Here is a 14,802-nt window from a genome sequence, read left to right on the forward strand (position 1 = left end):
ATTTGAGTTTACGGTATCAAAGACTTTTATCATAGAGAGTTTGGAGAAATTCTGAGACTATGCGTGCCACAGCTCCTATATAAAAGTTCAAGTCATTACAGAGAATGGCTCTTTATTACAAATTTTGATGTAATTGAAAGTAATGTCATTGTGTAATTGACCAAATTTTCAATTTCATGTAAATGTAAGAACCAAAGACGCTAACTCTTGATTCCCGCCTATATTTTACACCCATTTAATTCAATATAAATGACCGATTGGTAATAATTCCTTCCAACGTCATAGATGTAGGTTAGGAAACACAGTATTTGAAAATTCCATGAACATTTAAAAAATTTAAAAAAAAAAAAAAAAAATGTAACTGAATTCGATATGAATATAATTAAAGGAATGTTCACACATGACTATTTATTTACGCGACTGTGTTCTTAAAATGTAATTTGTAATGGTATTTCCCCTCCTGTGATATCATAGGTTTTTTTGTTTGTTTGTTGTTTAACGTCCCTCTCGATAATTTTTCACTCATACGGAGACGCCATGCCACCACTTGCCGGTGGAGAGCTGCAATTTTTTTTACCTATACTCGGCACTCAGAACCATTGAGCAGTTACGGATCTTTTTCGTGCTAGCACCTACTGCGACACGGGACCTCAGTTTATACGGTCTCATCCGAAGGACCGGTCTCCACGTCCCACAGTTGGATTCGAACCCGCGACGTAAGGATCTTGCAAAACGTTATTAATTTAAATTCATGTCCAATGGAAATAAATCTATTGGAAGAATGCTTTTCAGTAGATGTAATGAAAAATATTGTTTAGTAAAAGAATTCAAAAATTGAATATTTCCTTCATTTAATCAATTATTTACTCTTATAAAGAGTGTTGCCAAGGGCAATGACTCCTCATATATCTTCATTTAGGGTAGATAAGCAGTCAAGGTGACCAGACGTGTTTTTTACAGCTCCTGCATTTCTTATCTATACTTAGTATTTACAATGGAATAATAATGAGTATGAGTGATAGTTCTAACCTCTTTAAGTCACTTTTGGACTCATTTATTGGATTTTCAAGATCATTTATTGTAAATAATGATCTACAAAATGAATCTGTGAAACTAGATTTAGATGTGCCAGATTTCCTGCAAGTTAAGGAAAATCAGAAGAGCGTCACAATAACTTTTGATGGTGACAAGTACCCTATCTTCTTGGACCTACTACAGAGTGAACTTGTACTGTTTAAAAATCGTGATAAAAGAAGACATGGATCTATTTATAAATCTGGAGATGACTCTGTCAGAGTTACCATTTATGAGAAAACAAATACCCTTCACATCCAAGGAGACTCGTATTTCTCGTGGTGCCAAGAGTTCCTCAAGGATTTGAAGACCCCTAATAGATATTTGGAGACAAGATGTAAGACCATAGTTGACACATCTCCCCAGTGTACATCTACTCCTAAAGGTAAAGCCCCACAGAATGATGAAGACCCCCAAATGAATTGCCATCAGTGCATTGACAGTGCAAAACTCATTAAGGAACTTTAAGATACTGTCCAACTTCTGTCACAAGAAGTCAGTGATCTTAAACAACAATTAAATGCATCAAGGAAGGCCACATCTCTTCTTACAAAAAGTACCCAAACAGTTCCAAACAAGACAAAGGAAAAGGAGACATCAACAGAAGGAATTCAGATTCCTGGATCTGGTGTATCAAGGCATAGTCAGTGTGACATTAAAGTTCCCTTAATCAGTAGCAGTACTATATGACAGATACCAGCGAGTCTTCTGATATCAAGATTTCTCCTGCTTTATCCGATCCCACAGATTTCACAAGGGGGAGAAATCAACCTGGAAAGAAACCAAAGGATAAATCTGTCCTCATCATTGGGAGCTCGATATTACAAAGGATCCGTACCAGAGGATTGCATTCAACAGTACAGGTCAGCACAAATCGAGGAGCAACCATCTCTAATATAAGGGCAAAACTTTCCAAAATGGACGTATCATCCTATCAGAGTATTATTGTTTTAGCTGGAGGAAATGATGCACCAAGACGGCGAGATGCAGAGGGGATTGAACAACACGATTTTGCGGAAATAATTGCAGATCTCCAAAATCGGAACCCCAGTGTAGGTGTGTTTATTTCAGAAGTGTTAGCAAGACGTGATACGGATATCAGTGATATAAATGGAATTATTAAAAATGTTTGTGAAATGTATCGTGTCACAGTGATCCCTACTTCAAAGTTCTTTGGAGATGGAAAGTTTAAACAGGGATTCTACTGGAAAGATGGAGTCCACCTGTCAGACAGAGGTACCGCAGCACTGCTGAAGACTTAAAAGATGTAGACTTTAACAATCTCCTCCAGATGCATGACCCTAATGAAATACTAACTGAATTCTACGAATTATTTAATAGCGTACTTTACCAGCATGCACAAGTTAAAACCAAACGAGTAAAGAGTGAAGTCCGTCCTAAACGGATGACACAAGAAATAAACGATGCTAGACACTTACGTGACTCTTACCACAAAGAATGAGATATGGAAAACTATAGACTTTATCGGAACAAAGTTAGTCTTCTTATAGATAAATCAAAATCTTCATACTATAAAACAGCGATTGAACAGAGTTCAAATCCCAAAGAAATGTGGAACTATCTTAATCAATTAACATGTAATTCAAAGAATATAACTCCATCTCATGTCTTTTCTAACGGGGGAATTATTGATAATTTACAGGAAATTTGCAAATACTTTTAATAACCACTTTTCAGATGTCTCAAACAAGCTTCTTTTGGAAATGCCAAAACATGAGTATGATCCAAATATATTACGTAATTTTGTTAGGTCTAAGCTTGATGATGAAACCTTTTTAGGTCACCTGAGTCACTCAGGTGACCTATTGCTATCCGTTCTCGTCCGTCGGCGTGAGTCGTGCGGTGTGCGTCGTGCGCTAACATTTGAACATTTTTAGCTTCTTCTCTATAACCGCTTAACCAATTTCAACCAAATTTGGCATATAGCATCTATGGGTGAAGGGGAACAAAATTTGTGAATTTCATGGTCCATGCCCCCCTGGGGCCTGAGGGGTGGGGCTAAAACCACCAAAAATAATGCAATCTTTAAAAATTTTCTTCTTTACTCCCAGACATCAAGCAGTCAAACTGTTGGCATCATTGTAATAAGCATTGAGCCCTCTACCAAAATTGTGAAATTCATGGCCCCAGGGTCAGGGGTTCTGGCCCCAGGGTGGGGCTATATAGATCATATAGTGAAAGTGCATTATTTCTTTGAAAATCTTCTTCTCTGCTCCTGGGTATTAAATAAGGTAACTAAGTACATAGTTATGAAGAGCAAGAGTGCCTCTTCCAAAATTGTGAAATTCATGGCCCCAGGGTCAGGGCTTCTAGTGTAAGGGCGGGGCTCTGTAGATTATATAGTGAAAATGCATTTATTCTTTGAAAATCTTCTTCTCTGCTCCTGGGTATTAAATAAAGTAACTAAGTACATAGTTATGATGAGCAAGAGTGCCTCTTCCAAAATTGTGAAATTCATGGCCCCAGGGTCAGGGATTCTGGCCCCAGGGTGGGGCTATATAGATCATATAGTGAAAGTGCATTATTTCTTTGAAAATCTTCTTCTCTGCTCCTGGGTATTAAATAAGGTAACTAAGTACATAGTTATGAAGAGCAAGAGTGCCTCTTCCAAAATTGTGAAATTCATGGCCCCAGGGTCAGGGCTTCTGGTATAAGGGCGGGGCTCTGTAGATTATATAGTGAAAAAGCATTTATTCTTTGAAAATCTTCTTCTCTGCTCCTGGGTATTAAATAAGGTAACTAAGTACATAGTTATGATGAGCAAGAGTGCCTCTTCCAAAATTGTGAAATTCATGGCCCCAGGGTCAGGGGTTCTGGCCCCAGGGTGGGGCTATATAGATCATATAGTGAAAGTGCATTATTTCTTTGAAAATCTTCTTCTCTGCTCCTGGGTATTAAATAAGGTAACTAAGTACATAGTTATGAAGAGCAAGAGTGCCTCTTCCAAAATTGTGAAATTCATGGCCCCAGGGTCAGGGCTTCTGGTGTTAGGGCGGGGCTCTGTAGATTATATAGTGAAAAAGCATTTATTCTTTGAAAATCTTTTTCTCTGCTCCTGGGTATTAAATAAAGTAACTAAGTACATAGTTATGATGAGCAAGAGTGCCTCTTCCAAATATTGTGAAATTCATGGCCCCAGGGTCAGGGCTTCTGGTGTTAGGGCGGGGCTCTGTAGATTATATAGTGAAAATGCATTTATTCTTTGAAAATCTTTTTCTCTCCTCCTGGGTATTAAATAAAGTAACTAAGTACATAGTTATGATGAGCAAGAGTGCCTCTTCCAAAATTGTGAAATTCATGGCCCCAGGGTCAGGAATTCTGGCCACAGGGTGGGGCTATATAGTTCATATAGTGAAAGTGCATTATTTCTTTGAAAATCTTTTTCTCTGCTCCTGGGTATTAAATAAGGTAACTAAGTACATAGTTATGATGAGCAAGAATGCCTCTTCCAAAATTGTGAAATTCATGGCCCCGGGGTTAGGGGTTCTGGTATAAGGGCGGGGCTCTATTGATTATATAGTGAAAATGCATTAATTCTTTGAAAATCTTCTTCTCTGCTCCTGGGTATTTAATAGAGTAACTAAGTACATAGTTATGATGAGCAAGAGTGCCTCTTCCAAAATTGTGAAATTCATGGCCCCAGGGTCAGGGGTTCTGGTGTTAGGGCGGGGCTCTATAGTTTATATAGTGAAAAAGCATTAATTCTTTGAAAATCTTCTTCTCTGCTCCTGGGTATTAAATAAAGTAACTAAGTACATAGTTATGATGAGCAAAGTGCCTTTTCAAGAATTGTGAATTTCATGGCCCCAGGGTCAGGGGTTTTGGTGTTAGGGCGGGGCTCTATTGACTATATAGTGAAAATGCATTAATTCTTTGAAAATCTTCTCCTCTGCTCCTGGGCATTAAGATGATAAACTAAGTACATAGTTATGATGAGGAGGTGGGCCCCTTCCAGAATTGTGAAAGCCATGGCCCCTAGGTCAGGGGTTCTGGTGTTAGGGCGGGGCTGTATTGATTATATAGTGAAAATGCATTAATTCTTTGAAAATCTTCTCTGCTCCTGGGTATTATTTAAACAAACTAAGTGCATGGTTATGATGCATAAGGATGCCTTTTTAAAAATTGTGAATTTCATGGCCCCAGGGTCAGGGGTTCCGGTGTTAGGGCGGGGCTCTATTGATTATATAGTGAAAATGCATTGATTCTATGAAAATCTTCTTCTTTGCTACTGGAGATTATTTAAACAAACTAAGTGCATGATTAAGATAGGCAAGGATGCCTCTTCCAAAATTTTTAAATACATGGCCTCAGTTTTTGGGGTTCTTGAGGGGGGGGGGCTCTATTGATTATGTAGTGAAAATGCATTAACTCTATTAATTAATCATTAACTAATCCTGTCTGCTCCTTAGTGTTGAGCTGATAAATAAATTGCTTAGCTATGATGAAGATGGGAGCTTCGAACAGAATTTTTAAATCTTGTGGTCCTAGGGTCAGGGGTTCTGGCATAACGAGGAAGGGGGGGGGGGGCTTTTGATAATATAGTGGAAAAGTGTTAATTCTTTGAAGTCCATAGTTATGATGATGAGGGTAACTCTTCCAAATTTGTAAATTTCTTGACCTTTGGTCTTGGGTTCTGGTGTTAGGGTAAGGCTTTGTTGAATCTGTAGTGAAAATGCATTGTACCTGTGAAATTCTCTGCTTCTGGGCATATTGGAAGCAAACTGAGTAAAAGTTTAAATGATATAAGTAAGCGTATTTCTACCAGATTTTTGAACATCTGGACAATTTGTCTAAGCATTCTGGTCCTGGACAGGGCTCTATTAATTTGTATTCTACTGAGAGAAGTTATTCCCCTTTTCCATTCACCTTTGATAATTAATCACTGTAAATAATGTATTTGAAAGATTAATAGAATAAGATAATTATGCAAGAATGTTTATCGTATAATTCAAAAAGTACTTTCTTAGTTTTAATAATCAGGCAGACCTGTAAGTAATAGATAAATAAAAATGAGACAAAAATAACTTATCTTATTTAAAGTTCTTCAAAGACCATAAGAGAGGTCAATGCTAGAGCTCTTAATATGGGTTTAAAAATAGTACAGAAGCACTAATAGTTTGTTAATAGTCTGCATGGTGATAATGTTAAGTGGGGGACAGATTAGAACTTAAGTTATGAGTTGATACTGAATACTAGACTAATTATTTTGTTGATCCTGATCTTCCTACTTCTCTTGCTTTAGGACAACAAAGCTTCATCTATCAGTGTATTTAACTTCTAAATTGTTGTATTATACTCAGGTGACCGTTAAGGACCTTGGGCCTCTTGTTTAGTATACATTTAATTGAGGAAAGTGAAGTTTTTAACATGTTAAATTCTTGACTTTATTGGACCGCGTCTTTTGAAAGTCGCATCTAAATATATATGTAAACCTATAACTCATCTTATTAACGCTAGCATAGTAAGTGGTATTTTCCCGACAAATTTAAAACAAGCCAAAGTAACACCTATTTTTAAGAAAGGTGACAAAGCTGACCCTAACAATTATCGTCCAGTTTCTATTCTACTGACTATATCTAAATTGATAGAAAAACATGTAGCTAAGCTAATACAAAATTTCACTAATGAATTTAATCTACTAACACAATCCCAGTCGGGGTTTAGAGAACTCCATTCGTGTCAAACTTCACTTACAAAACTAACAGAAAGTTGGCTTAATGCAATGGATCGTGGTGAACTAATCGGTATTACATTTATAGATTTTAGTAAAGCATTTGATTTGGTGAATCATAATATTCTTCTAGAGAAATTAACCCATAAAATGATTACAAATTTGACCATACAGCTATAAAGTGGTTTAAGTCATATCTTTACGACAGGACCCAGTGTGTTAAATTTGGAACATGTGTCTCCAATATTCTACCCGTCACAGCAGGAGTACCACAGGGCTCAATTTTGGGTCCACTTTTATTTTTATTGTACACATAAATGACCTTCCATTACATGTAAACAATTCAAATATTGATATGTTTGCTGATGATGTAACTCTGTATTTTAATAATCATAATGCAAGATGTTTAGAAAATACACTAAATTCAGATCTTTGCGAGATTGAGAAATGGTGTGCTCAAAACCAAATGGTATTAAATGTAGATAAAACAAAATGTATGCTAATGGGGACACAGCAAAGAAAATCAAAACTAGATAATCCAAATTTACAACTTTATGCCTCAGACAAAACAATTGAAATGGTTGAAACTGAGAAACTTCTTGGTGTACATATTGATGATAAGTTACAGTATGCAAATCATATTGATTCAGTTTGTAAAACCATAAACTATAAGTTATTAACTCTACGTAAGATAAAAAAATGTCTTCCCCTACATACCAGAAAACTATATTACAATGCTTATATTCTACCATCTATTAACTATTGTTTGACTATTTGGGGTAATGCCCCCAAGCAGGACATGGGTAGACTATTTAAATTACAAAAAAGGGCAGCCAGGATTATTCTTGACGCAAGTCCTGATTCTTCTTCTAAACCACTGTTTGAGAAACTTGGATGGTTAACAGTTTATGAGCTAGTTGATCTATACAAATACATATTATTATACAAAATTTTCAGCGGAATGACTCCCGAATATCTTTGTAATTTATTTGAATTTCACTCCTCGGCTTCTTATAACCTGCGATCTGAAACTAATTATGACCTTAAATTACCTAAGTTCCGTACAAACTTATTCAAGACCTCTTTTCATGCAGTACTCAGGTGTGCACCTATGGAATAAACTTCCACAGCACATAAGACTCTCTCAATCTCTACGAGCATTTAAGTGTAATGTAGAAAATTACATTATCAGCTGTCGTACAATTATTTGAGCACAGTAAGATTTTGATATCCTATCTACAATGTGATTGTTAGTTGTATGTACATATTACCAGACATGGACACTCTATTCATAATTTTGTGATTGTAATTCCTTAAGACTATATCTGTTTTATGTTGAATTGTATATTTACATGTGTACTTGTTTATCTTTGTAATTGATATATAGAAGGCCCTGGGGAAGAATAGTGCATGCACTAACCAGGTTACCTTCTTTAAATAAAGTTTTATTATTATTATTATTATTATTATTACTTTCTTTGTTGTATTTCTAATATAAACTGGTTTCCCTGATATTCTCAGTTCAAAGATATGTATAAAGAAGCAATTATTTTGGAACTTTCAGTATCAGAATTATGCATTTGAACCAGTTTTAACATTATTTTATTAATACTGCTGATATAATTGAAGGTTTTGGGCAAGTCGTTGTAATTTAATTACTTTCTTTCCTATGAATTGACCCCATCCCTGGTAGACACGTATCAAACTGCAATCCTTTGACCTTACTCTCTGCAGATTTATCATTTTCATTAGTATTATAGTACGTTCTTCATCAGGGATATCAATATTTACTGTTGAATCTGTCAGTAAATTTTGTTCAGTATTCTCTTGGACTAGTAAGATGTCCCAGAAATCTCCATCTTCCTCTAGACAGCTTGATTCCCAAGTTTATTCTAAACATTCTTGCATGTACATCGTGTTACTTATTTTCAGCCATGTTAAATCCTGGTGTACAAGGTATGGACGTATAATTTGGTGAATATGATGCTTGTTTGCCCCTTGAAATTAAGTTTTTGTGTTAGTTTCAGGGGAAAGATTCCACCTTGTAAGGATGTCCTTTGTAAAACAGACGTTACTTTCTTTAACCTCCTGGCTGCGGGAGGGATATATACATGTACGTCTTTTTACCGTTCGCTGTGGGAAGGACATATATGTTCCTCACAACGTCATCAATTTAATTTCGTATGTAAACAAGTTTGGAATACTTGGTTTGTCAGGTTCTAAAAATAAATAAATGAATCGATAAAAGAAAGGATGACTGCACTTAACGATTGTTTTTGGGTCTTTTTCGGTTGCTTCTGTTGCTTTTATATCTAAACCTTATTTCACTTTTGTATGTGTATGGGCAATATTGATACATTTCCTCTTTCTGAGATGGAAAAAACTCCGAAATTTATACCTGACTTTCTTCATTTTTCATTAAAAGTGACAGTTTAAAACATGTTTTTTCGTTGTGTTTACCTAAAAATTATGTCACGAAACACCTTATTTTACCAAGCTATATTTGTAAAGGATCATTAAAAGAACTCGCCCTTCAAATTCGAAAAATGTATAGGCACCTTTCGTTTACTAGATCTTGACCTTAACGTGTTCGAACACAATGTCCTAGTTAGCACAAAACATGCTACCTTACAAGTCACGTGACGGAATTTAGGAAATCACGTGGTGAATTATAATATTCAACATGCTACAATGCTTGGTTACAACACAGAGAGCGAATGTAAGAACAAGTAGTTTTTTCTCTTTTTAACCATGAGCGCATGTTTGTCTATCAATCTCCTTTTGACACATTATTATTTATGCAAATATACAACTACTGTTAAACGGCGAACAATAGACAAACATTCGCTGACTATGTATATTATAAAGTCAGTAAAAAAGTGGGCGTCCTCATTATCGAACGGAGATTCAAGAAATAGTGATGACCCCTGCCTTTGAAAACAGATTCGAACTTCGTAAATGCATACTTTTATTAAACGTAATTACATAAAGTTGAAGATTGGATGTTGACCATTCTTGCTATGAAAAGAAAAATGGTTGTTTTGAAAGTTTATTTTGTCGCAATTTTCGCATGTCCTTAAGTGCAGTCATCCTTTGATAAAATAAAGTAAAACAATAGACTAAAATTAAATTAAAATGCTTAAAAACTAAACAAAAATTTTAAAAAATCAAATATCTCTATCTATTTTATCTAGTTAAAAATTACTGTACGTTCGTATATAACTCATTTCAAAAGGTAAGCAAAAATATTAATCATGTGTTTCTGTGAAAGACAATTTTAATTTTTCTGTCCTTAACAAACTCTATTTTTGAATTATTCAATGCGTCCAAACAAAGAAAGATATTTACTTTAAAATATATAGATTGCAGCATTTTAAATTTTATTTTTTTTTTAATGAATGTTTACTCAATATAAACTAATTTGCGTATGTTTTCTTTTATATAACACTATTGAAGCAACGCATATCTATATCTGCACAAACACAGGTCCCCCACGTCATAATTGTTTCACGCAATTTCTCAGTAACGTCATGAAGAGTTGACGTGCATTCAATGGATCAAACTTGTGCCGTTGAGTTTTGAAAAAAAAAACATTTCATGCGTTAAAGAGTTTTTTCTCAGGCAAATATATATTATATAGAAGTCACAATTGTAAATGTAAGTAATAAGGTATCATTTTTCAACATCTATCGGGATATAAATATGAATTGGTACGTGATCAAATTAACCATAAATCCCCTCGAGCTTTATGGAATTTGATCAGGTGACCAACCCGTTTTTACATCCCGATAGCTAGATGTTGAAAAATGATACCTTATTTCTTCAATAACAGTACTATTTCATTACTGTTTTAATGAAATAAACATATTATAAACACTTTGATACGATAAATAGATTTCTTTGTTGTTCAAATAAAAAATGATTAAATTGGTAGTTACTTCTACATTTTTTTATCATAAAACTAAAGGCATCAAATCCCGTCAATGTCAAAATTTACGTCATTTTAGTAAATTGCGTCATTTAGGGTGCTTTTGGATTCTGCGTCGGTAAGTGAATCTGTTTATCACTTTCAAATAGATGATGAACCTAAAACTAATGACAAAGACATGATTGTAGACAAGTATACGGTGTGTTGAAAACTAGAGTACTGTAACTATCCCTTCCCCACTTTTCATGTGTTTTGATGTGTTGAATGTCAAGCATCGTTATGTTATTTAATTACACGTTGTTGATCGTTTACTTGTACATACATATAGTTACGATGTAATTTATGATTACCTTAATTGTCCTGTGATCGATGTATTTTAGCATCTTTTAGCACACATGTTTTCCGTAAGTTCTGCCACCGGCATACTTTGTTTACTTGTGTATTTTCTCGTGATGCTTCACGGTGTATTGATCTATTTTTACCGTTGTTATTTTGGCGGAAGATTTGATTGTATATTCTGTTTAATTAAATGTTAAATGTGCTTTTAAAGTGTAAACTTATATTTTATTAATTCATATACAAATTGTAATAATTTTACATACGATGTACGAGAGCGAGATTTCATTACGGGATGGTAATTATGTATGATTGGCTTATTATTAATTACGGGATGGAATTATTTATTATGATTGGTTATTAATTTTTGCGGGTTTTGGAAGTTCTATAAATACCAGACCTTGAGTATCGTTTGCTCTTCTTTGTTTTCACTGAGTAATAGAAGCTGTTAATTGCGCTAGTAGCTGTCAGAGTCCAGAGGTTTGCTGTTATATAAGGTGCTAGTTCAGTTAATGTAACTGAAGTACATTATTATGTAAAGTACTAGTATTTAATAGATTAAGTGTTAGGGAATATTTTCACATATGAGCTAGTTAATTGTACTAGCAGTGAAAATCCTATCTTCTCTGATTAAATAATTTTTATCAAAAGCCATTTAAGTTTTAGGTTGGACGGGGGATTTTGCAGTACATTATACAATTTCTAAAACGAGGTAAATTATTGACAAACAAGTTGATGAAACAAGAATATCAGCTGTCTCGTTCAAAGTCATCATTTCGTAAGTTCTATGGTCGATACAATGACCTTGTCAGCAAATACAATTTATCATCGAGTCAAATGCTGACTGACGTTTTTCATACTAATTGTTAGGCCATTATTTACACACTGAATTGTCGACGGATTTTTTTCGTTATTTCCCGATCATGACAAGAAGCACACGGCGGGTGTGACCGGTCGGCAGGGGATGCTCACTCCTCCATGGCACCTGATCCCACCTCTGATGTTTATATTACGGTAATTATACCGATTTTGACCAGAGTACGTCCTGTGTGTTGAGATTTGTTCCATCTACTTATTCATTTTTATTTTCTTGAACTACATTTATCTCAATAAATTATAAACTTTATTTAGCGACTTGGTTTTTATTCCTAGCATTTGCGGGAGTGTTTCACATCCGTTACTATTTTGGTATCCACGGCGGGATCCGTTTAATTTACGGATCCTGAGTACGAACAACAAAACACTCTTGCTTGCTGAGAATAAAAATTTATCAGGTCCAGTACAATCAGTACATTTAGCTACATAGCTAAAAATAGCTACGTGGGTATTTAAACCTACCGAAAATAGCGTGATTTACCAACCGGTTGTTCTTATAAGCGGCTTTTCTTGTTTGGCGAAAACACGGGAAAAAATCGCACCATGGTGAGTACAGGAACTTTTACTTTGATATTTAAAATGATGATACTTTTTTTAAATGAGGTCAAATATTACTGCGTTTGTAAATGTGGGAGAGAAAAAACTCGGTAACCTCCCACACACTTCATAGAAATGAGGAAAAATAAGAAAAAAATAAAGGAAAATGAACAAATAATAAATGTCTTACCTGTGTCACCACCATGAGAAATGAATGAAGTGCATGTGAACAGGAAATGGAAGTTGGAATCTAAATGCAGGAGGCGGATGAGGAGGAAATATCCTGATTCAGGCATATATCTATGGAAGGACATTAAGAGCAAAAATATTTAAAATTATTCCCGTACAAGGGAAACAAATAAAAATGTGTTTAAATGTAAAATAAAGGATAAAATGTGAAATGTAAAGTAATAATAACGATTAAAAATACAAAAATAGTAAATCATGCACTTAACATAAGCCTGTGTTAGGGGGGGGGGGGAGGGGGTGTTATTGGCTGCATGCAAGTTTTCGAGATTTCTGTATACGTTGTTCTTTTCAGGAAAGCAAAGAATTTATTTATTTATTATATTACCTTAGTAAACAAGGTTTTTTTCCTCTGATAAAGGCTCTGTTTCCTTTTTTCCGCATCTTCCATATATTCTCTACCCCCATGTCCACTTCTAGGTTTACCCCTTTTTGATTGCCCAATGTAGTTTCTTCCTTTATTAATTTTCATTTTTTCAAACGTTAACACACCATCCTCGTCATTATCCTCAGCATCACGACTCTCTATATGTTCCGCAATAGACCTTACATCTTTGTTAAATTTTATAAGAATTGCTTTCTGTTCATTCTTAATGCCCTTATACAGTTGTTGTTCTGTTCCTATAATAGAATGAAACATTAATACACATTCTTCCATAAGATAGAAAATATTTGTATTCCAACATCGTCGCCCGCGTGGCGGAGTGGTTAAAGCGTCTGCTCTAGAGTCACGGAGTAAGGAGTTGATCCTTACGTCGCGGGTTCGAATCCCACTGTGGGACGTGGAGACCGGTCCTTCGGATGAGACCGTATAAACCGTGGTCCCGTGTCGCAGTAGGTGCTTGCACGAAAAAGATCCCTCACTGCACAATGGCCGTAAGTGCCGAGTAAAGGACAAAATTTGCAGCTCTCCACCGTCAAGTGGTGGCGTCTCCATATGAGTGAAAAATTCTCCAGAGGGACGTTAAACAACTTACAAACAAACAATATTCCAACATCAACCTTCCCCATCCATTCATGATATTTGTATACAGATTTATTAAGAAATGTGTATTACCAAGGTTGTAATCCATTTTTTCTAATCTAACTCGACCTGAATGAGGTTGCTTATTTCTGCTTTTGTCTTTCTTTCAATGCTGTGAAAATTTTTTCTATCTTCGGGAATAATGAATATGGGTGTTAGTTTAATAGGTTTGACGGTGTTTGTTTCAAAACATTCCTTCAGGTATTTATTAAGATTTTCTTTATAGATGGTGGAAAAATTAATGAATTCTGGATCTAACTCTTTGTTTAAGATGTTATGTGCCTTTGTTTGTTTCAATGGTGTCATAAGATACTCGGTGTCCCTCAGTTCAACCCTCCACTGCTGTACTTCCAGCTTTAAATTTGTGTGATAGATCACTTTGTCATCTTCTTTACTGATGTTGAAACAGTCAATTTAATTAAATCTGATCTATTAAAAAATTTAAAAAAAAAAAGAATTATGAAAATGATAATAATTCGTTATTTCTAAACAGGGTAAGGAGCTTAATATAATCACAGGCTGTGAGGTGTTGCTTATGATAAGAACCCCATCTGGAGTGAATTATCACTTTCATACCCCGCACTTTGAAAAGGTAGTAATAATACATGTAAATAAAATGGTACATGAGTTTTTTTCTTTTTGTCTTGAATGACATTATTTTAATAAAGAAGGCAATTGAAAAACATATTAAAATTGAAAGGGACAAGATTTTAATGAAATGTATAAGTGTTTTAATCCCCCTTTCAAATTTATTTTTTTAAATTGTAGATGTTTAATGACTTACTGGCTTTATCGAATGACCCTAACAAAAATCCTGCAACCTCTTCATTTCTTTCTTCTTCAAGCACTCCATCTTCTACACTTTCGATGAATACCTCTTGTAAAAATACTTCTTCACAACCCTCAACTTCTTCACAACCCTCAACTTCCTCACAACCCTTTACTTCTTCCTCACAATCTGTACAAAGTACACCACACAATACACCTCTTTCTGCTTGTAATTACCCCTCCCCACAACCCTCTACTTCTTTTTCCTTTTCATCCCCATGTTCCTCTCCTAACAAAAAGAGACTACGGAAAAGTCCAGAA

The sequence above is a fragment of the Saccostrea echinata genome, unplaced genomic scaffold (genome assembly GCF_033153115.1).
Source record: "Saccostrea echinata isolate AGI-Se365-2 ecotype Australia unplaced genomic scaffold, CSIRO_AGI_Sech_v1 ptg000016l, whole genome shotgun sequence".
Lineage (NCBI taxonomy): Eukaryota > Metazoa > Mollusca > Bivalvia > Ostreida > Ostreidae > Saccostrea > Saccostrea echinata.